General features: G+C 34.4%; 2 long non-coding RNA genes across 2 annotated transcripts; one reads left to right on the forward strand and one right to left on the reverse strand.

Moving 5' to 3' along the window:
• Positions 1 to 1,866: 1,866 nt before the first annotated feature.
• Positions 1,867 to 4,582, forward strand: LOC128240767 (uncharacterized). Its single transcript, XR_008262301.1, has 3 exons — positions 1,867 to 1,985; positions 2,644 to 2,901; positions 3,159 to 4,582. It is a non-coding gene; the product is annotated as an uncharacterized LOC128240767 (long non-coding RNA).
• Positions 4,583 to 9,242: 4,660 nt separating this feature from the next.
• LOC128240766 (uncharacterized) lies at positions 9,243 to 13,139 on the reverse strand. The gene is made up of 3 exons (XR_008262300.1): positions 13,096 to 13,139; positions 12,063 to 12,148; positions 9,243 to 9,410 (listed from the first exon to the last, which is right to left on the reverse strand). It is a non-coding gene; the product is annotated as an uncharacterized LOC128240766 (long non-coding RNA).
• Positions 13,140 to 20,395: the final 7,256 nt, after the last annotated feature.

The following is a 20,395-nucleotide window of genomic DNA, read 5'->3' on the forward strand; positions in this document are numbered from 1 at the left end:
TACTCATAGCACTTGCCAGTCATTAAGAGGGAATGAGATCACAAGAGAGTATGTGTGCATGCTATATCTGATTGTGTCACATATAAAACAGCAAACACGAGTCAGGAGAAGTACAAAATGATGATCATGCAATATTTAAAATATCATTCTAACATCACTATATTATCATAGTCAACGTGTTTAAAAATGAAATATATACTTAAGATAACCAATATGAAAAACAGACATGTACTTTATATACAGAACACTATAGAAGGTTTTAAGTATATGTGTGCTGCATGGTATCCTATAAAAACATCAAAACAATCTGGGATTTGAAGATGGAAACTTACAAAGTTATATGTATTTAGTTATTTACCATATAAGTACAGGCTTCTCTGCGAACTTTCAATATGTTTTGCTAAAGAAAAATGGTTGGTCCATTGTCTTTGTCCCTATCAAGGAGGTGAGAGCTGCATATTTTGTCGTCGTTGTTGATAAAGTTCTGTCTGTATGCCTGAAAAATGTCATCAGACTGATGATTATTCGTTCGGAGTATTTGTTTACTGCTATGAAATATCTGACAACCGTAGATATTTCGTTTCTACATGGAATAGTTTCAAAAGTTATAAGTAATTATTTGTTCGTTACACCTCATTACAAAACAACCGTCTACTTGCTTCTAAACTTGACCTTTTCTATCTTGATATTTACCTTAACTGGTTAAAGGGGATATACACCAGATGATTTAATTGCAAGACAAAAAGAAAATTTTCAAAAACTTACATAAAATTGACTTCGATGTGCACAACTCGTTAAATCTTACTTACTGATGTATAACATCGCTTACGAAACATACATCTTTATCTTTCGCAGTTTCTGCGCATTTTTCCAATTCGAAATTTACTAGGGTTATCTACCACGTAACACCCAGTAAGTTAATAAATAGCGCCGGATATTTATTTGTACTCATAAACAGATATGATGTATACTAAGAAACCATTATGCGCTATTTTAATTTTAAACGGGGAAACACAGATGAGACAGCAACATGATTGTAGCGTTCAGTAGTTTATCCATGTAAAGTGATGTATTATCGGCCACCTACAAGGTCGCAATGAACATTTTAGGCTTGTTTCGGGGAAATACTGTTTTTGCAGATTTTTACTACATCTGTTGTCAAGCCCCTTTAAGAACGTTCTATTGTTGCATTGCTTTTGAGAACCTATTGAACGACTTTTTAAACCCTGTACCGACCTCACTCATCTTCACTCTCATAGTCTGAGTCAGCATGTTCTATCAGATTTGATATTGTCAACTGAAGGCAGCCAGTGAATCCAGTGCGTAACGAGATTTCGCGTCTGAAATAAAGTATTGGAATAATATTCTTGCTTTGTCCCATCAACCTGTCGAACGACCCGACTTCTGAAATGTGCCACTGCGTCAGAACAATGATTGCCTAAAATCAAATATTGTACAAAACTGAAGCGGATACTCAAACCCAAGTCAAAACCTCTTTACAGATAGAAAGCCAGCGGATCTCTTGGGTAACTATTATCAAAGTCTGAAACATTAGGCGAACATAAATATTTACCATACCTTGCGCTCGATTTCATCATGCGTTTCGTTGTAAAGTTGCTTTAAAATACATACTCTGTATTGTTTTAACAATGCTCTAAATCCGAAGAACAAAATAATAATTTTGTGAGGCCTTCAATTCAAATTTTGTATGTGTTCTTTAATCTAATATTCAATTGTAAATAGGAAAGAAAAAATAATCTGATTGGTTCTTTAATCCGATACAATCGTGGAATCCCAAAGCATATGACGTAAGTAAGATATGGGTTTCCAATATCCCAAAATAACTTTACAACACCGCCTTTATACTGATAACAGTTTTCTGAATACTTGAAACCTGAAAACACTTCGGAGAAACCAATATGAAAATATAAATATCATTATAGAAAGGATAAATAGCAAAATCGTTAACGGACTTACAGATACAGGTAATGTTTTCCTATTTTAAACATTGGTAAGATTGATATGTTTGTGGGTGCTTTTTTTAAATCTTGTAATGTAATGATCTATTTTTTCAACCGAATTAGGTCTTTAAACTATTTGTTAAAATAGCTCTTTCATATAATACAACAGTAATCGTAAATAAAACTACGTTGAATACCATATTTTCTTATGTATTTCGTTCAGGTAAGAATATACTTACAAAATCACGCGAATGCGTTTACATGCGCAGGTAAAAGTACATCGGATGTTTTATTTATTCATATGCCTATCATTATCACGAATACTGACGCATAATCATATGTTTCTATTCATTGTGTCAAAACTATTATGCATGTTCATTGAACAGTTTTATTGGGTTTGCTCCACCTTTTTGGCATATTTACAAAAACAGACAAATATATAGAAGGCATGAACAACAAAAGTCACCTTTGCATGTTCCTAATTGTTAATTTCAATGAGTAAATTCATATAGATACCAACCACCAGCCCACATACTTATATTCATAGCTGAATAATCGTCATACGTATAACAATTTTGGTACAAAATAAATAATAATAATAACAGTTAGCACAAGGTAATAAATTGTAAACTATTATTTGTAAATGAAACGTTATTTGTTATATGTGTCATTTTCCCTCCAGTAAAATGGCGAGTAAAACTAAAGACTGGCGGGCAGAACTAACAGCTTCAGGATGTTTAAAACACATTGTACAAGAAAAACTGTTCACAGACGTCACGTTTATCTTCCCAAATGGCAACGAGTCCTGCACTGGGCACAAGCTAATACTCAGCATGAGGAGTGCTGTTTTTGAAGCCATGTTTTACGGCCCCATGTCAAACGGCGATGGCGAAGTTACAATCAGCGATATCGATAAGAAGACTTTCGAGATGGTGCTGCGGTGTGTTTTAATTTTTACTTCTTGAGAACTCGTGCTTATTAAATTCAACGTTATATTCATTCAATAGTTACTTTTAACGAGTTAATGTGAGCACACAACTGTAAAATGGGGGAATTCAATAGCATACCCATTTCCATTGCAATACTTGTATATTGCCCGAAATGTACTAAAGAGAACTCAATATTACGATGATCAACTATGTTGCACACGCTATATTTCAAATATGACTTCAAATATGACTTAATGTCTCTTTACAGATACGTGTGTACTGATGAGCTTGGTGTAGATGGAGAAACAGTATTGAGTGTTTGTATGCAGCAAAAAAGTACTGCATCGACGGGATGGTAAAGATGTGCTCAGATTTCTTAGAAGCGTCTGTTGCCGTTGATAATGCTTGCTCAAATTATGAGCACGCAAAATTTTACGAACTGCAAGGGCTTCTTGAAAAATGCAAATCAAACGACAAACGCCTAAGATATACTAAAAAATGATGCTTTTTTTAGTCTAACGAATCAAAGCCTTGCAGAGCTCCTTGCAAATGGGCAACTCAAACCAAACGAGGCACTGTATTTTGATGCCGCCAACCGTTGGTCCGAACATGAATGTTTAAAAAGGGATTTAGAGATTTCTCTTAGAACAAGCAAAAGCTGCTAGGTCAAGCGCTGAAGGAAATCAAATTCGGACTGGTGACACCTCAAGAATTTGCAGAGCATGTTCCTGAGACTGGACTTTTAGATAAAGATGACCAATTGGATATCTACAGGTGGATAATAACAAAAAACCTTCATGGGTCGCAAGTATGTGATAAGTTTAAGTCATTTCCGCGTCAATCACAGACATTGCCGATAACCTTGAATACATCCAACTGTACCGAGGGAACAACGTTGCCAAATGAATCTCGGTTTACGATTCAAAGCAATCAACCCATACGGATAACATCGATAGCAATGAAAACATCGAGTTACCAATTGTCATCAGTAACGGTGAGCGAATCTGAAGAGGAAGAACGGCCCATACCACTCTCAAACATCAACATTCGAGTTTCGAACACATACGATTTCAAAGAAGCTGTAAATGTAAAGGCAAACACAACCGTCACATTCAAGTTCAAATTCCAAAAGAAGAAAATACACACAGATTATGGTATTATAACTAAAAATGTGAGTCACAAACATTATCATCCCATTGAACCCGAGCATGTCTTTGGTGGGCTGTTAGTGAAATGCACCGACTTTTCAGAATATTTGTTAACGATAAAAATAAAGTGTTGTTGACATTATTTTCCGGAAAAATGTTTCTTATGTTCCAAGTTATTATGACTTTTTATGTTTGTTGTTGTGCTAAACAGTCTTCAGAAAGCGTGCTTTCCAAACTATGAACATTGAAACTTAATTGGATTTATGTACATTTTAATGATATAAAATACTAATAGTGAGTCTTATAAAATAAATCGACGTTTTCCTTTGCAATAATACTCCGTGATACATTTTACAAAGTGACATACGCTTACAGGGTGAAATCAAAAGCATATTATTGTAATCACATCATTAATTAACATGATTTGCTACTTAAGTCTGAATTGAAATTTGAGAGGGTGCGTTTTCATTACCCCAGATAGATTTAAACCTCACTATAAGTGCACAAATAAAACATGCCGTTGGAATTTTCGTTAAGTATTATTTCAATATGATCGAATACAATGCAAAATAAAAACAAAACTAAACCTTAAATTCTTAATATGTTACTCAAGTGTAAAATATAAATCGCATCAAGCGATCCTGTGCCTCAGACATTATATGTGCTTCATTTTATTGGGTATTTGAATTAACTGGCATTCAGGACGTAATAATAAAAACATTTCTGCTGTTAATGCGAACTCACTTTTACGCATTTACAAATGAGAAAATGTATTTCGCATTTTTAATACTAAATTTGAAGTCACGCACACCACGTATTAACGAACGAATATTGTTGAAATGACGTGCAACATTAACGCATCAGTATTACAACTTTTCAATTCGGAATCCTTTGGAGCATAAATAAGAAAATATGGCTCATTTTTGTTCTCACAAACCATCTTGCCGTTTTAAACACAGACTAAGAATGCAGTCAAAAGAAGTCAGGAAGTAATCAATGGGTTCTATGGAAACATGAGTAAACTAGTGGTCATATACGTCGATAAAAAAACAAATGCACCAATGATAGTCCTTTAATCTTTAAAAGAAAAAAGGTTTGAAAGAAAATAAGATACATAAAAAATATTTACTGTTGACATTTTTTATTTAAAATTAATTTAGTTTTAACAATTATCTCCGAAGGTCAAAAATAGCCCGATGAGGCTCATATAACGCGACAAATATAAATACACATTACAATATCGACATAAATCGTGATATTAAGTGTAATTTATAGGTTCTTATAATCTAAAAATGTGAGATTCCAACTTCATGCCGTAATATTGATATATAGTATAATCTAGTTGGACGTCTAAAGAATGTGAAACAAAATCGCTTAAAATAGTGCGCTATATATTCTTTCTGAGCAAAACAAAGTATATTATTTTGTTCACAAAAATATCAATACATCAAACCTCCTTTACTGTTTACCAAAACATTTTACAAAATTGCAGACGTCGTTTGTTCCAAGATAAAGTGCAAATAAATAAAATGAGAGAGCATGCTAATTATCAGTCAATAACGCGCAGGTAGCAGGTTGTTATGATGTGCTCTTGGTATGTAGGCACTGTGTTTCATTATACACAAAAAACTTTTCAGAATTATAGCAAAACAATAACAAATAACCATAATTCTGTTCAAAATGAGCGCAGAAAATTTAAAGTATAAAAGTATGTAGCCAATTCTCTCAACTTTGTACCAAAATAACTGTTCACAATACCCGAAATAGGGGCCATAATTCTGGACGCAGAAAAATTAAATTTCTTTTATCTGCACATGGCGCCGGATCATCTGTAAAAATCGTTTAATTTTGCAAGTGCAGTTCGAACCTGAAAGGTTTGGAACGCATGCACGATTTCACCCTATTTCCACAGGCGTAACTTGTTGTCTGACATGCAAGTTTACTGTAGCTTCAATTATAAAAAACTACAGGGCCCAGTAGTCGAACATTCCAATTTAAACCATGATAAGGTAAAGCATGACACTGAACGAGACAAAGAAATGTACAAACACCACAAACAGACGCATTAAAATAGCTTTATTAATATCTGATGGGATAACCGCCTGCGAACGGTCAGTAAAACTCAAGCTTACGAGCTTACGTGGGGTTCAAACAAATTTATATGCACATAGCCTCTCACTTGTCCTAACATGTATTAATAATTACAAACTTAGAAATATAAGCCTCAGCGTAGCCAAGTAGATCATGTGTGTGTATATTTAGGATTATAGCATGAATATCAATCTTCAGTGATGTGAGCGACTATGCCGCAGTTAATCAAACATACTTTTGTGGATCTTTGTAATGATTTTGTGCCTGTTGTCATAGCCTCAGACAATTAGGTAGATATTTTATTATTTAACACAAAACCCTGTAATGATATAATGTACTGCTGTTGATACTCAAAGCAGAGCAGTTGCCAGTCTTTAAGAGTGAATGAGATCACAGGAGAGGATGTGTGCATGCTATATCTGTTTGTGTCACATATGAAACAGCAAACAAGAGTCAGAAGAAGTTTAAAAATAATGATCATGCAATATTTAAAATATCATCGTAACACCTCTATTTTATCATAGTCAACGTGTTTGGAAATGAAATAATATACTTAAGATAACAAATATGAAATGCAGACATGTACTTCAAGTAAAGTACACTATAGACGGTTTTAAGTATATGTGAACTGCATGGTATCCTATAGAAACATCATAACAATCTGGGATTTGCAAGTGGAAAGTAACAAAATTACATGTATTTACCATATAAGTGCAGGCAACTCTGGGAACTGTCAATATTATTTGCTAAAAAAATGGTTGGCCCATTTCCTTTGTCCCAATCAAGGAGGTGAAAGCTGCATATTTTGTCGTCGTTGTTGTTTACCTCCCTGTGTATATGCCTGAAAAATGTCGTCAGACTGATGATAAATCGTAAATCGTTCCGAGTATTTGATTACTGCTATAATATATCTGACAACCGTAGATATATGCCGGAAGTCCCAGCATATTTTCAATTTATTTCTTAGTGGCCCATTTTCGACAATTTTATAATAATTATTATGTTATCTGATTGGAGTTTTCAAAAATAATTGTTAACCTTGTTTTATAAATATATATTTTATATTAATTTAGTGTCTAAAATTGTGGTCAACAGTATGACCGCATTTTGTTAACCATCTCTGTGCCAAGGGCCTATTTTGGGCCTATTTTTATATACTACATTGAGTGCCACGTGCCTATAATGGGCCTATTTTGGTTGAGTCATTTAAGTTGCAAATATCATATACCGGTAGACGGCAACAATTACCAAGGAAACCGTCACTGTATATAAGTGGTTTATCGTCCGTTACGTCATATCCGCCCGTGCTGAACCGTTCCAAGACGCACGCGACGTCATTTCGTTTCCCGCGTTTTTCGTTTCCCGCGTTTTTCGTTATTACTATTTTTGGTCATGCTTTAAAGTACCTTTATACATATTATATTAACTACATGTTATGCTACATATCAATATGAATAATTTTATATACTGTACGACGTCATTTTAGGCACTTATAAAGCACAAATACGCAAACGGGAATCTCTTCGTAAAATAATAATAATAATAATAATTATAATAGTAATAATATAATAATAATAATAATAATAATAATAATAATAATAATAATAATAATAATAATAATAATAATGGTTATTGTGACATTATAACATTAATAATATAATACCAATAAAACCAAGTAATTAATTAATGATGAATGTACTTAATGAGTTAATCAACTACTCTCGCGCTCTCGTGACACGTGCTTCTGCGTCAGCACTATCCATACGTCATTGCACGTGTAAAGGAATATTTTCTAACATGACTTCTCCCTGGTTCCGTTGTTTCCCGCCGGAGAATGTTGAAAATTTACCTTTTTATGAAGAAACAGGACCTGGTCATTTAACAGGGGATGAAGAGACACCTATTGATTTTTTCAGTCTTCTCTTTACATCAGTAGGGTAAAAAGGGGACTCTCGCGGCCATCTTTGGCGATTTCCCGCGTTAGCGGCCATGTTTGGCGATTTCCCGCGTTAACAGCCAGGGGACACTCGCGGCCATCTTTGGCGATTTCCCGCGTTAGCGGCCATGTTTGGCGATTTCCCGCGTTAACGGCCAGGGGACTCTCGCGGCCATTTTTGACGGTTTCCCGCGATAGCGGCCATATTTAGCAATTTCGCGCGTTAGCGGTCATATTTGGCGATTTTCCGCTCTTAGCGGTTATGTTTAACCATTGTTTGAAATCCAAGACAAAGATTCCTTTTGGGATGAGAATGGAACTATGCTACCTTGGATCACCGATTTTGAAGCAATTTTCATATACGAATGGTTGCGAGATAGTCATAGACATATGACAGATTTATTAAGAAGTACCAATTTTCAAACCATAATTGATCAGTACAATAGCCATCAAGAGATTGAAGAATATCCGGATAGATGTAAATTCATTCCCTTTTTAACTGTATATACAGGACTTAAAGACGAGCCCATAGTACGAGAATAATCAACGTCCAAGACATTTTTTTATATTTTTTTTTGGATTGTCAATAGTGGTATATAACAAACCGAACAAATTGGATATTGTAAGTCTGTGCTTAAACAGTTGTCTGAAGTGTTTAAAAAATACAAAAATGGCTCAAGCTCAGATACGTTTTTCTAACGAGTTGCAGACATATTTGAGAGGTTTTGGTTTTGAAAATGTCTCTTGGTCACCAATAAGAAGGGAAATTACATGCACACTTGGTGATAAATTTGTCATAGTTGTGAAAGAGAGACAGCGACGCATTGAAATAATATTTAAAAAGGGTCACCAAAGTTTTCAATTACCATTTGATATTTTTGAAACTCTCTGTGATATGAAGGAAAGTGTTCAGTTGTTGGCTTCATTCTTACACGGACAGTCGAAATGACAACTTCAAAACTATTAGAGTTTGAATATAGTTCTCCAAGCATGCTATTCTATCAAGACAGACTTAAAACGTTCGACATGTGGTCACCTCAAATAGAACCAAACAAGTTCCAATTATCTTCAGCAGGATTTTATTATACTGGCAGAAATGACACAGTAGAGTGTTTTTCTTGCGGTTTGCGATTACATCAGTGGCAGAAAGGAGACGAGTCGTTGTTAGAACATATAACACATTCTCCAAGTTGTTTATTTTTGAACATAATTGGACATCATAAAAACGACATTTCATGGCAGCATAAGGACACCCGATCTTCGTCCTCCAATGACTCATCCCGAGCACCATGGACGTGGACCGAACCTCTGGCGGGTTTTCAATATGGCGATATCCCCGGATGATCTGAAAATTCAAATTTGATTTTTTTTTTCGTTATAATTTTTCCGTTACCATATGAAACTATAAAAGACATACAACATAACACAAACATTAGGTGTTTCATCGACATTTGATGTGATCATATCGCAGCAGAAAAACTTAACATGGATTGCAGTGAACTATCTGAAGATATTTATGAAAATGAGCATTGTGACTCAAAAACGAATGTTATGGACACTACCGAGATTTATACTTCAGTTTCTACAAGTGTCCCGCTAATGAATTCGTACTTTGACTTTGTATATGCGAAGGCATTGTGTGAGGTTATGGGTATGGTGACTAGACAACTTTGCTATGGTTGCCAGATGGATCTCCCATCTCAAAAAGATCACGATTGTATCATGGATACAGACCCTGATGATGATGAACATAAAATAGAACGTTACTTTAGTGACATGCTAAACGCAGTTAATGAAAAAATATACTACAAAGTTGGGAAGAAATTGTGCACATTTCAAACATTCCCTCTGAAATGATTGATTTACACAAACATTTGCTAGAGAGCAATGACTATCTACAGATAATGAAAACCGAGCGGTGGTGTGAAAAAATTAAAAGAATGGTGTTGACAATCAATCGCATTGAAGATCGACTGTTTCGTCCATCACGTTGAGCAAAAGAATATTCACAACACAACAAAATGGACATATTATGCAATGTTGTATGTGTTTTACTGCATTTTTTCTTCAAAAGAAGAATTCATGAGAAATTAAGAACTCTGGCACTGTGTGGCGCAAAATGACTTGTTATATTTATTACTTCACGAATTTCCTTTTTGCATGTTTCAAATAAATATTTAATTCACTTGATGTACATGTATGTCATTGTATGTATATGCGTGTGTGATCATATGCTGACTTATTTTATACATGTTTAGTTTCAAATAAATGTATTTATATCTATACATGTTTTCATTTCCTTGCTTTAGTTTAATTAACAACCCATGTGCCCCATAATATAAACTACTTACAACGATGATCATGTTTAATCATGGATAAAATGCAGAAGGAACATATCCTATCACAATATTATTTCGATTCTAAAAACGCAGGCAGCTTTTTGGGTGCAAAAAAGTTACACAGGATATTAAACCAAAACTGTCCAAGAGTATTTACTACTTATTTCATACAGAAATGGCTCAACAATCAAGATTCGTATGCCATTCAACGTCAGGCGAGACATACATATAAAAGACCACGTGTTGAAGTGGCGGGTATGAACGATCAGGGTGATATGGATTTAATGGCAGTTGATAACATTGCTAAATACAATGGTGGAGTTAAATACCTACTCATTGTTATAGATATATTTTCACGTTTTCTATCCGTTCGATCCTTAGTTAATAACAAATCTAACACGGTATTGTCAGTAATCAAGGATATTCTTAGTTTAAAAAGTTAAGAACGGACCGAGGTTCTGAATTTATCAATCGTGAATTAAAAGCGTTTATGCAAAAGAAGAGAGTTTACTTGTTTAATACACAAAGCACCGCTAAAGCAAACTATGCAGAGCGAGTCATTCGTACCCTTCGCGGTATGATATTTAGAATGTTAAGATATCAGCGAAATTATAGATATATAGATCACCTTCAAGATATTGTAAATAGTTACAATGATTCCCCTCATCGGAGTTTGGATGGATTAGCACCAAGTGATGTTACAAAGAAAAACGAGACACAACTTTTGATTAAAATGTATCTAAAACCTAAAAAATTCCCCAAAACGCCTCCTCGCTTTAAATATAAAATTGGTGATTTGGTTAGATTAAGTTACACGAAACATCCCTTTAGAAGAGCTTATCAACAACAATATACTACAGAAGTTTTTAAAATAAAGAGCAAGATTTTCAAACAAGGTTTTCCATTGTATAAGATCATAGACTTGAATAAAGAACCAATATCAGGTTATGTGAATCAAAATGAAATAATTCCTGTTGATAAAGATGCAGACAGTCTTTGGTATGTTGATAAAGTTTTAAAAAAGAGAAAAGTCAAAGGGAAACTAGAGTATTTTGTTCGATGGGAATGATTTCCAAAATCATTTGATAGCTGGATTGATGCAGATCAAGTTCAAGAACAATAATAATGGAACGTTATGTGTTTGTGAGAGACAATGAGAGCAATGATATTTTTATTGATAATAAACCGTATAGCTTTAAAGTGCAGTTGAAGTTACCACTTCATTTTGATGGATATTGGAAAGTAGCTTTGAAAGAAATCTGTTTACAAACAGACTATAAAGTTAAAAAGAAGGATTTAACTGACACCATATTTATTTATTCGAATATATCTAAAGAAAGCATTGTAAATGGCAGTGAACATGCATTACTGAGAAGAGTAGAAAAAAATTACGATAAAAAATGGAGTTATGTGTTTGATACCCCATTTTATTTACCATTAAATAAAACAGAGTTTCAGGAAATGGAATTTGATATAAAGACAGTAGACAACAATTTTGCAATATTTGTTGATTCACCGGTCTACCTCACACTTCACTTCAAACGTTACTCATTTTACCCTAATTATGAATCGCTCTAAGTTGTATGTACCAAACCCAGAAAAGTGGATTAATTACTTTAAACAAAATAAATCACAGGTTGGGAAAGGATTTGCCATACCTCATAAGGCTTCCGCAGAGAGCAGTGACTTGACATTGAACGTGACTTCCCCCACACAGCAAATTGTAAATCAAGCGAAAAGCGAACTGAAACGAGAAGGTATAAAAACACCTGAAGAATCATCTTTTTCGCATACATCATCCAATCAGTCAAACGTTAAGGTTCAATCAAAAAGGTAAAACAACACAGAAAGACAGCGAAAATAGATCAAAATACCACCAAAATAAACGTTAAAAAAGGAATAAAACTTGAAAAAGGCACCAAAATCCGTGAAAAAGACATCAAAAACTACAGAAAAAAAACTTTAAAAAAGGTGCTACAAAAGTGGAAAGAAAAACGTCATACTTTTTACAAGATGGATTTTCTGAGGGTGTTCCAAATGAACTATTATTATTTGATTTACCACCTACACAAGTTGCTGTCAGTGATGTGCATTACCAAGAAATTCGACCTTTATCACAAGTGTCAGATGATACTCCTATCGAGTTCCAAATAAGTGGACAAAATTCAATGGACTATCTCGATCTTCGAGGAACACAATTATGTGTGAAATTAAAAGTTACAAATCAAGATGGTAGTGATATTACAAGTGTTAAAGTGGGACCTGTAAATTTATTCTTACAAGCATTATATTCAGCCACTGAAGTCTCATTACAAAACAAAGCTGTAATTTCTTCAAATTACAATCCATATAATGCAATGATTCAGACTTTGTTACACAGCGGTCATGCTGCTACCCATTCACAATTATTATCTCAATTATATATTAAAGATGATAATGACAGTACTGGAGCAGCTGTTACGGATGCCAGCGCTGGTAATAATGGTCTCTTTTTAAGATCAGGATACATTAAAGGCTCCAAGATTCTGGAGCTTCAAGGACCAATATATCACAGTTTATTTACTATTAAACGCTATTTACTAAATCAAGTTGATGTCAAATTGAAATTATACCGAAGCTCTCCAGCATTTTGTTTATCAGCAGGGGATGCATCTCCCAACTATAAAATAAAGATTATAGACATTTACTTACTAGCAAAGAAGGTAAGAGTCAATCAAGCTCTTATTGTAGCCCATGCAGATTTGTTGAAAAACAGCACAGCTAAATATCCATTTGACAGAGTAGAGTGTCGATCGCAAAGTCTTGCTGCTGGAAGTACAATGTTTACATGGGATAATTTGTTTCAAGGACAAAAACCAAACAAAGTAGTTGTGGCATTTGTAAAATCAAAGGCTTTATCTGGTGATTATAAATCCAATCCATTTCATTTCTTAAACTGTAACATTCAAAGCATATGTTTATATGTGGATGGTGCTCCAGTGTGGGGTAGCCCATTAAAATTAAATGTTGATGCATCTGAAGGGCAATCTTTTATGAGAGCCTACACAAACATGTTTCTAACAAATGGACAGTGGGGCAAAAACTCAGGACTGGATATAAATAGAGAGGACTTTGCCAAATCATCAACACTTTTTTCATTTCAGTTAGAACCAAACTTTTTGGATGACAACACATTTCTTTCTCTTGTTAAAACAGGCAATGTGCGTTTAGAGGTTCAGTTTAAGACATCATTGACAGATACAACAAGTTGTATTGTACATAGTAGCTCTCCTGCCTTTTTTCAAATCAATTCACAAAGAGACATAATTACAGAATGAATACATCCCAAATTCAGTGTTGTTTAGATTGTTTCCCTTTGCTAAGAAAGTCTGTACTTGGTGTTTATGCAGCAAATGAACTTCCTACAGAAATGAATATTCCATGTGGATTAATAGCAAATACAGATGATCATACAAAGATAGGAAGGCATTGGTGTGCCTTTTACTTTCCAAACTCTACCACCATAGAATATTATAGAACAAAGTAAGGTAAGGGGCCGATTTGTCTTGATCCCAAGTAGGCTACCAGACAAATCGGCCCCTTACCAAATCGGCTCCTAGCTCAAACGGTTACCTTTTCGGCCCCTTACCAAATCGGCCCCATGACGTAGACGTTTCGGCCCCTGATTACCGAGACGTTTCGGCCCTTATTTTTATTTTATTTTTTATTTCTAAATATAAGTAAAAAACATGTCATTTCATTTTTTTATTTTATTAGACAAAGCTATACTGTATACATGCATACAAAGGTATAGATAAAAATAGATTTAAAGAAAATATCTGTACACTTGAAAACATGTAAAGATTTATTCACGAGATATTTTTATAAAACGAAATAGAGTTGAAGAAGAAATGTTTAAACTTATTTTTTTTTAAATAATCTTTAAATATTATACACAACTATGTTGCTAATGATATGTATAATGACATGTCCATTGCATTTATTATCCGATTTACTTACAGCTACATAATCCTGCTTCCTGCGCTTCGACATTAGCACGTATAGCAGTGGAACCTGCTTCATCGACTCGCCTTGCTGCAGGAACATCGCGTACTGGTGACTGAAAATAAATAACAAAGGCATACGAACACAAATAATATATATATTCTGTTCAACCTTATAAATTCATACTATTAATATATATAAATAGTGACGTTATTTTATTTTATACTTACATCAATAGGTACCAAACCGTCCCTCGTAACATTACAGGGCTTGCAGACGAACTGTACTGTGGTTAACTCTTTCCTGGCTTTGAAGTAATCTTCTCTGGAGATGCCTTTTAAGATGGATAATGATGGATAATGATTTATGAACAGAAGAGAACAGATATTTTTACCTTATTTAACTATTATACAGTACATTTTCTTATTAACTACAATTTAATAATAAATAAACAAACACATGGAAAGAAAGTTATACATTTTATGAAATTCAGTAATTTATATTCAAATCAGGTAAGGATGAAAAAAACTATTATTAATCTTATATTGAATACGTATGCAAAACCATACTGGCTTAAATGGTGTTTTTAGACAGACGGTCTTATGGCGAATTGTCACATTCCACAGAGGTATCAGCGTTGGAATTGTGACACTTTGTGTTTACAAGCTTATAAATACGTCTACAAGGATTGTTCCGACTTTCCCAACCGCTAATTCTCACACTTACAGAATAATACCAATTATCTCTTCGCACCTCAAACAGAATATTATTTCACTCTTTTATTACGGATATATTGTTTTACTCTTTTTAAAATGCATATTTGTTGTAGAATATATGTAGAACTATCAAGTTGTCACTTGTTTGCAATTCATATCTATAAAACAAACATTATTCAGGTATAATATGAAAAGGTAATGATATCGGTGTTATATACCGCAAGGTTCATGCTGCGTGGTACATACAACACAAAAGGAACAAGAATATGTACATCGCGTATGTCCTATGGATCTACAGAATTATGTTTAAACACTACCGTTTATGATACAATAAACATAACAAAGAAACATAGCAAAAATTTTATACTAGGGAATCACAAGTCAGACACGCGTTTAATCAGTAATGATAAAAATAATGAAATAAAAACCACGAAAGCCAGTCCAGTGTCAATGACAACAGCTTTGATATACCTTTGGCGGTACTTCATTTTAATCTAAATTACATGAGTTATGGGAGTACTCGGCGGTAAACATAGTCATACCTGGAAAGTGCTATACATTTCTATACGTTTTTTGTGTCTATAAAACATATTACTTGCACCTACCTGTATCGCAGACTCAATGCTGCCAACGGTCACATACATCGCAGGTGATGGCATGTTGCAGCGGCCTTACAACCTTATCACACTCAATACACAAATCAGTCATATCATTGTTTTTCATGCATATTTGTCTATTTGTAAATTTAAATATGTTATTTACAACTTATTTACAGATCTCATTTGCATTTATAAGACGACCTACAATGTTTTACTTTATACTCAAGATAAAAAAAAATAAAAAAAATAAGGGGCCGAAATGTCTCTGTTGAAAATACTAAAGGGCCGAAACGTCTCGAGTCATTTTAATTAAGGGGACGAAATGGCAGTGCCGAAACGTCTTAGGGGCCGATTTGGTAGTAGGCCGATTTGGTAAGGGACCGATTTGTCTTGATCCCAAGTAAAACTGACCAAAAATAACTACCGGCAAGTAAAAAGTGTATTTTTCGGTCCCATTTTCATATCCCTCATCCAAAACACAGGTATCTAAGATAACGACGGATACCATCATAAAAACATGTATTGAGCAGTTCAGAGTAAAGATTAACATGATGAAAAGTTACTTACCAAAATTTTTGTTTACTTTCAGAAAAACCATGGAAAATCTTCGGAAGCATCGGTCCGTAGAACTTGTTCATACAGAAAAACGACTACAGAAGGTGTCATCCAAACCCACTTATAAGATGCACCGGATTTTTTCTGAAGACCTTGTTGGTGTTGAATTAAGTCGCAAAAAAATTAAATTAAATAAACCAATTTTTGTTGGAATGAGTATCCTTGATTTGTCAAAATATACCATGTACGATTTTTTTTATAATCATTTGAAAAATGTGTATGGTAGCAACGTTGAGCTAGAATTAACGGACACAGATTCATTTTTAGTATCATGTACAACACCGGACATTTTCCACGATATGTTGGCCTATTCACATTTGTTTGACACTTCAGATTTCCCTAAAGATCATTTTTTATATAGTGACTTCAACAAAAAAGTAATGGGAAAAATGAAAAGTGAAACAAATGAGAAATGTAATAGTGAATATTGCGGTTTGCGTTCGAAAATGTATGCATTTAAGTGTGATGATATAGACGAGAAAAGAGCAAAAGGGATATCAAAAGCGGTTGTTAAAAAATCATTGACTCTTAATGATTATAAACATGTATTATTTAATAATTCTCAAATGCACTCAACAATGCATTCATTAAGAAGTCATAACCATAAAATTTATCTGGAAACAATCAGCAAAGTAGGATTATCTAGTTTTGATGACAAAAGATTTTTATTAGAAGATGGAATTAGTTGGAGAGTAATTGGGTGGCTATTAGATATGGTGTTGTTGTAAGAATTGACACTAAACGGTCAGGCTTTAGTCTTTAAATTTCTTGAAATCACTTTCGATCACGCGATGGCTGGGTTCTGATGAACTTTTGTTTGTCAATGACCTGTGATCTTACACATAAAAGAATCCGTTTGATCACATATAAAGATGGTGGAGGTTATGATAAGTCCATCGTCTGATGAGGGAAAACAATACCATTAAATAGATCCTAGGTCGATGACCCTATGTTAGAAATTTTGGATGAGTTGTCCTTTGACATACAATACACTGATGTGGTTAGTGTGACAATGCTATTGTTTATATCCCTTCTATTGAAATGAATACTGTTAATCAATGGCGACCCAGTTAAACAATGACCCTTTGTCTTGGATTTCAAACAATGGTTAAACATAACCGCTAAGAGCGGGAAATCGCCTAATATGACCGCTAACGCGCGAAATTGCTAAATATGGCCGCTATCGCGGGAAACCGTCAAAAATGGCCGCGAGAGTCCCCTGGCTGTTAACGCGGGAAATCGCCAAACATGGCCGCTAACGCGGGAAATCGCCAAAGATGGCCGCGAGAGTCCCCTGGCTGTTAACGCGGGAAATCGCCAAAGATGGCCGCTAACGCGGGAAATCGCCAAAGATGGCCGCGAGAGTCCCCGTTTTACCCTACTTACATCGAATTTGATTCGAAATGTAACACGCCAGACAAACAAGTAAGTGATCACATACAAAAATACCCTTTGATCATGTTAACCGAAACAGAACCAGGGCAATGTTAACAATAAATTAATCTAATAAATACAATTAAATGATGAGACATCCACTCAATACAGAAGCTTTATTAATTATTTGTGTTGAGTGAGATGTTATGAGTGCCGTTACCCTAGGTCAGTAATAAGGGAAGCAGTGGTTAGGCGCTTCTCGCGTGTTCGGGCCTGGGTTCCTGCCACATGTACTGAGATGAAGGCCTTCCTTGCGATTGTGCTAAACATGGGCCTGATTAGGAAATCGAGCATTGCTAGCTACTGGTCAAAGAGGCACTCACAGGCGACACCATGGTTCGCAACTGTTATATCAAGAAACAGATTTCAAAACATTTTGAGATATTTCCACGTGGAAGACAATGACAGGATTCCGACCAGAGATAGCCCTTATTATAGGTAATGTTGAAATACCTTTATCAAGAAATTGGAAACACTTTTAATTGCTATGTAAAACATGAATAGCAGGAATACTATATTCATTTAATAGTATACAGTCAGTTAAAACAATATTTGACCACGATTTCATACCGGAAACAACGTGATTGTTGTGTATGCAGCAATAGGAGGGCGGACAGGCGGCGGTCGCGCTTTGTACATGTATGTGGCATATGCAGACGGGGTTGCCACAAACAGTGTTTCCTTCTGCATGTTTGCCAAGAAGAGTGACCATTCATTCATTCATTCATTCATTCATTCATTCATTCATTCATTCATCCATTCATTCATTCATTCATTCATTTATTCATTTATTTATATATTCCATCATTCCTTCGTTCGTTCGTTCGTCACTCAATCACTCACTCACTCGCTCGCTGACTCATTAATTAATTAATTAATTCATTCATTCATTCATTCATTCATTCATTCATTCATTCATTCATTCATTCATTCATTCATTCATTCATTCATTCATTCATTCATTCATTCATTCATTCTTTCTTTCTTTCTTTCTTTCATTCATTCATTCATTCATTCATTCATTCATTCATTCATTCATTCATTCATTCATTCATTCATTCATTCATTCGAGCGTTCGTTTGTTCTTTCGTTCTTTTGTTCGTTCGTTCGTTCGTTTGTTCGTTCATCCATTCATTCATTCATGCATTTATATACATGTATGTATTCATATATGCCCTAATTAAATTGTTGAACACGTCACCCGTTTGTTGGTGACCAGTAACTTATCAGTATAATTTATGGCGTTTCTAGTGGTCTATATAAAAATATTTTCTAGTATATACCTTAAAGAAGGGAAACATAGACATATGAATAATTTGTTATAATTCTCAGTTCGTATAGCCCAAACACTCTATAGTTATAATTTTATGAAGTATCTCCTGAAATCGATCGCAGATTATGTGATTTAACTTTACTTTGTGCAAGTTTATTTCAACGATAAAGACAAACACATCTATTCTGTTAAAATGATTTGTTTTATACTGAATAACGTTGCAATGTAGTGGTCAGTGCCTATTTAAAAGTTGTTCCTAAATGAAGCGAAGTTCTTGGAATGCGCCATAAGACGAATCTTTGACAGATTCATATCACGTTAAATTTCAATTAAAAGTTGTATCTTTAATGTAATACGTACTTATGATAATAACAAGAGGAATAGTAATTATAAGAAAAAGTAATATACTGCAAATGTTTTCCTTTATAAGAAACGTTATTTAACACTTAAGTATATTGGATATAATATGATATAATAAAACAGGTAAATAATGACACATTACTACACCGGTACTACATAAGTTTCCCTTTCATTCCATTAAAAACAGTAAATCTCTACCTTTTATTTAAAACCATAATTGTTACAATCGCTTAAGAGAAACGAAAACTATTTAACTTTTACTGAACTTATGTCATACTGATACGTTTATTTCCTAATTTGCGACGAAATGCGCTAAATTACACGTTTGGCACAGGTGACGTCATTTGGTAATTTCAGCGTTGGCAGTGAAAAACACAGGATTTAAACGGAGTGTTGTTAGTTAACAGGTAAATTGTTCAAATGGTTAAAATAGTTTCCAAGGAATCTTTGTTCGTTTCACCTTTTAATATTTCAAAACAACCGTCTACAGTGAGTGTATACCACGTGATAAATTGCGTCATAAATGCTACGTCGGAAGACAATATTTTGCTTCGATTGAAGACTTAAAACAATGATAACTTTTCATTTTCTTTACCATTTTAAATGAAACATAGCGCAGTCTATGCCGCTTTCGGAGCCCCGCCTTTGGTCTTTTACCAAATTTTGATTGAGAGTTTAGTTTCTTATAACACTTCGACAAACCTTTTCATGATACGGCCGTCTGACGGAGCACTGTCAAAACATTGTTTTGGAAACAGGTTTGTCGAAGTGTTTGATGAAACTAATCACCTTATCAAACTCCGATAATAAAACAAAGGTGGGTCTCTTTAAACGGCATAGACTGGCCTTTGTTTCATTTAAAATGGTGTAGTGAGCGAAAAGTTGTCTTTAATTTAAGTCTTTATTTTAAGCAAAATATTGCCTTCCGACGTAGCATATATGACGTAATTTATCACGTGGTATACACACACTGCGTCTAGTTGATTCTGAACTTGACCTATGTAGCAAGG

Source organism: Mya arenaria, chromosome 7 (assembly GCF_026914265.1).
Source record: "Mya arenaria isolate MELC-2E11 chromosome 7, ASM2691426v1".
Lineage (NCBI taxonomy): Eukaryota > Metazoa > Mollusca > Bivalvia > Myida > Myidae > Mya > Mya arenaria.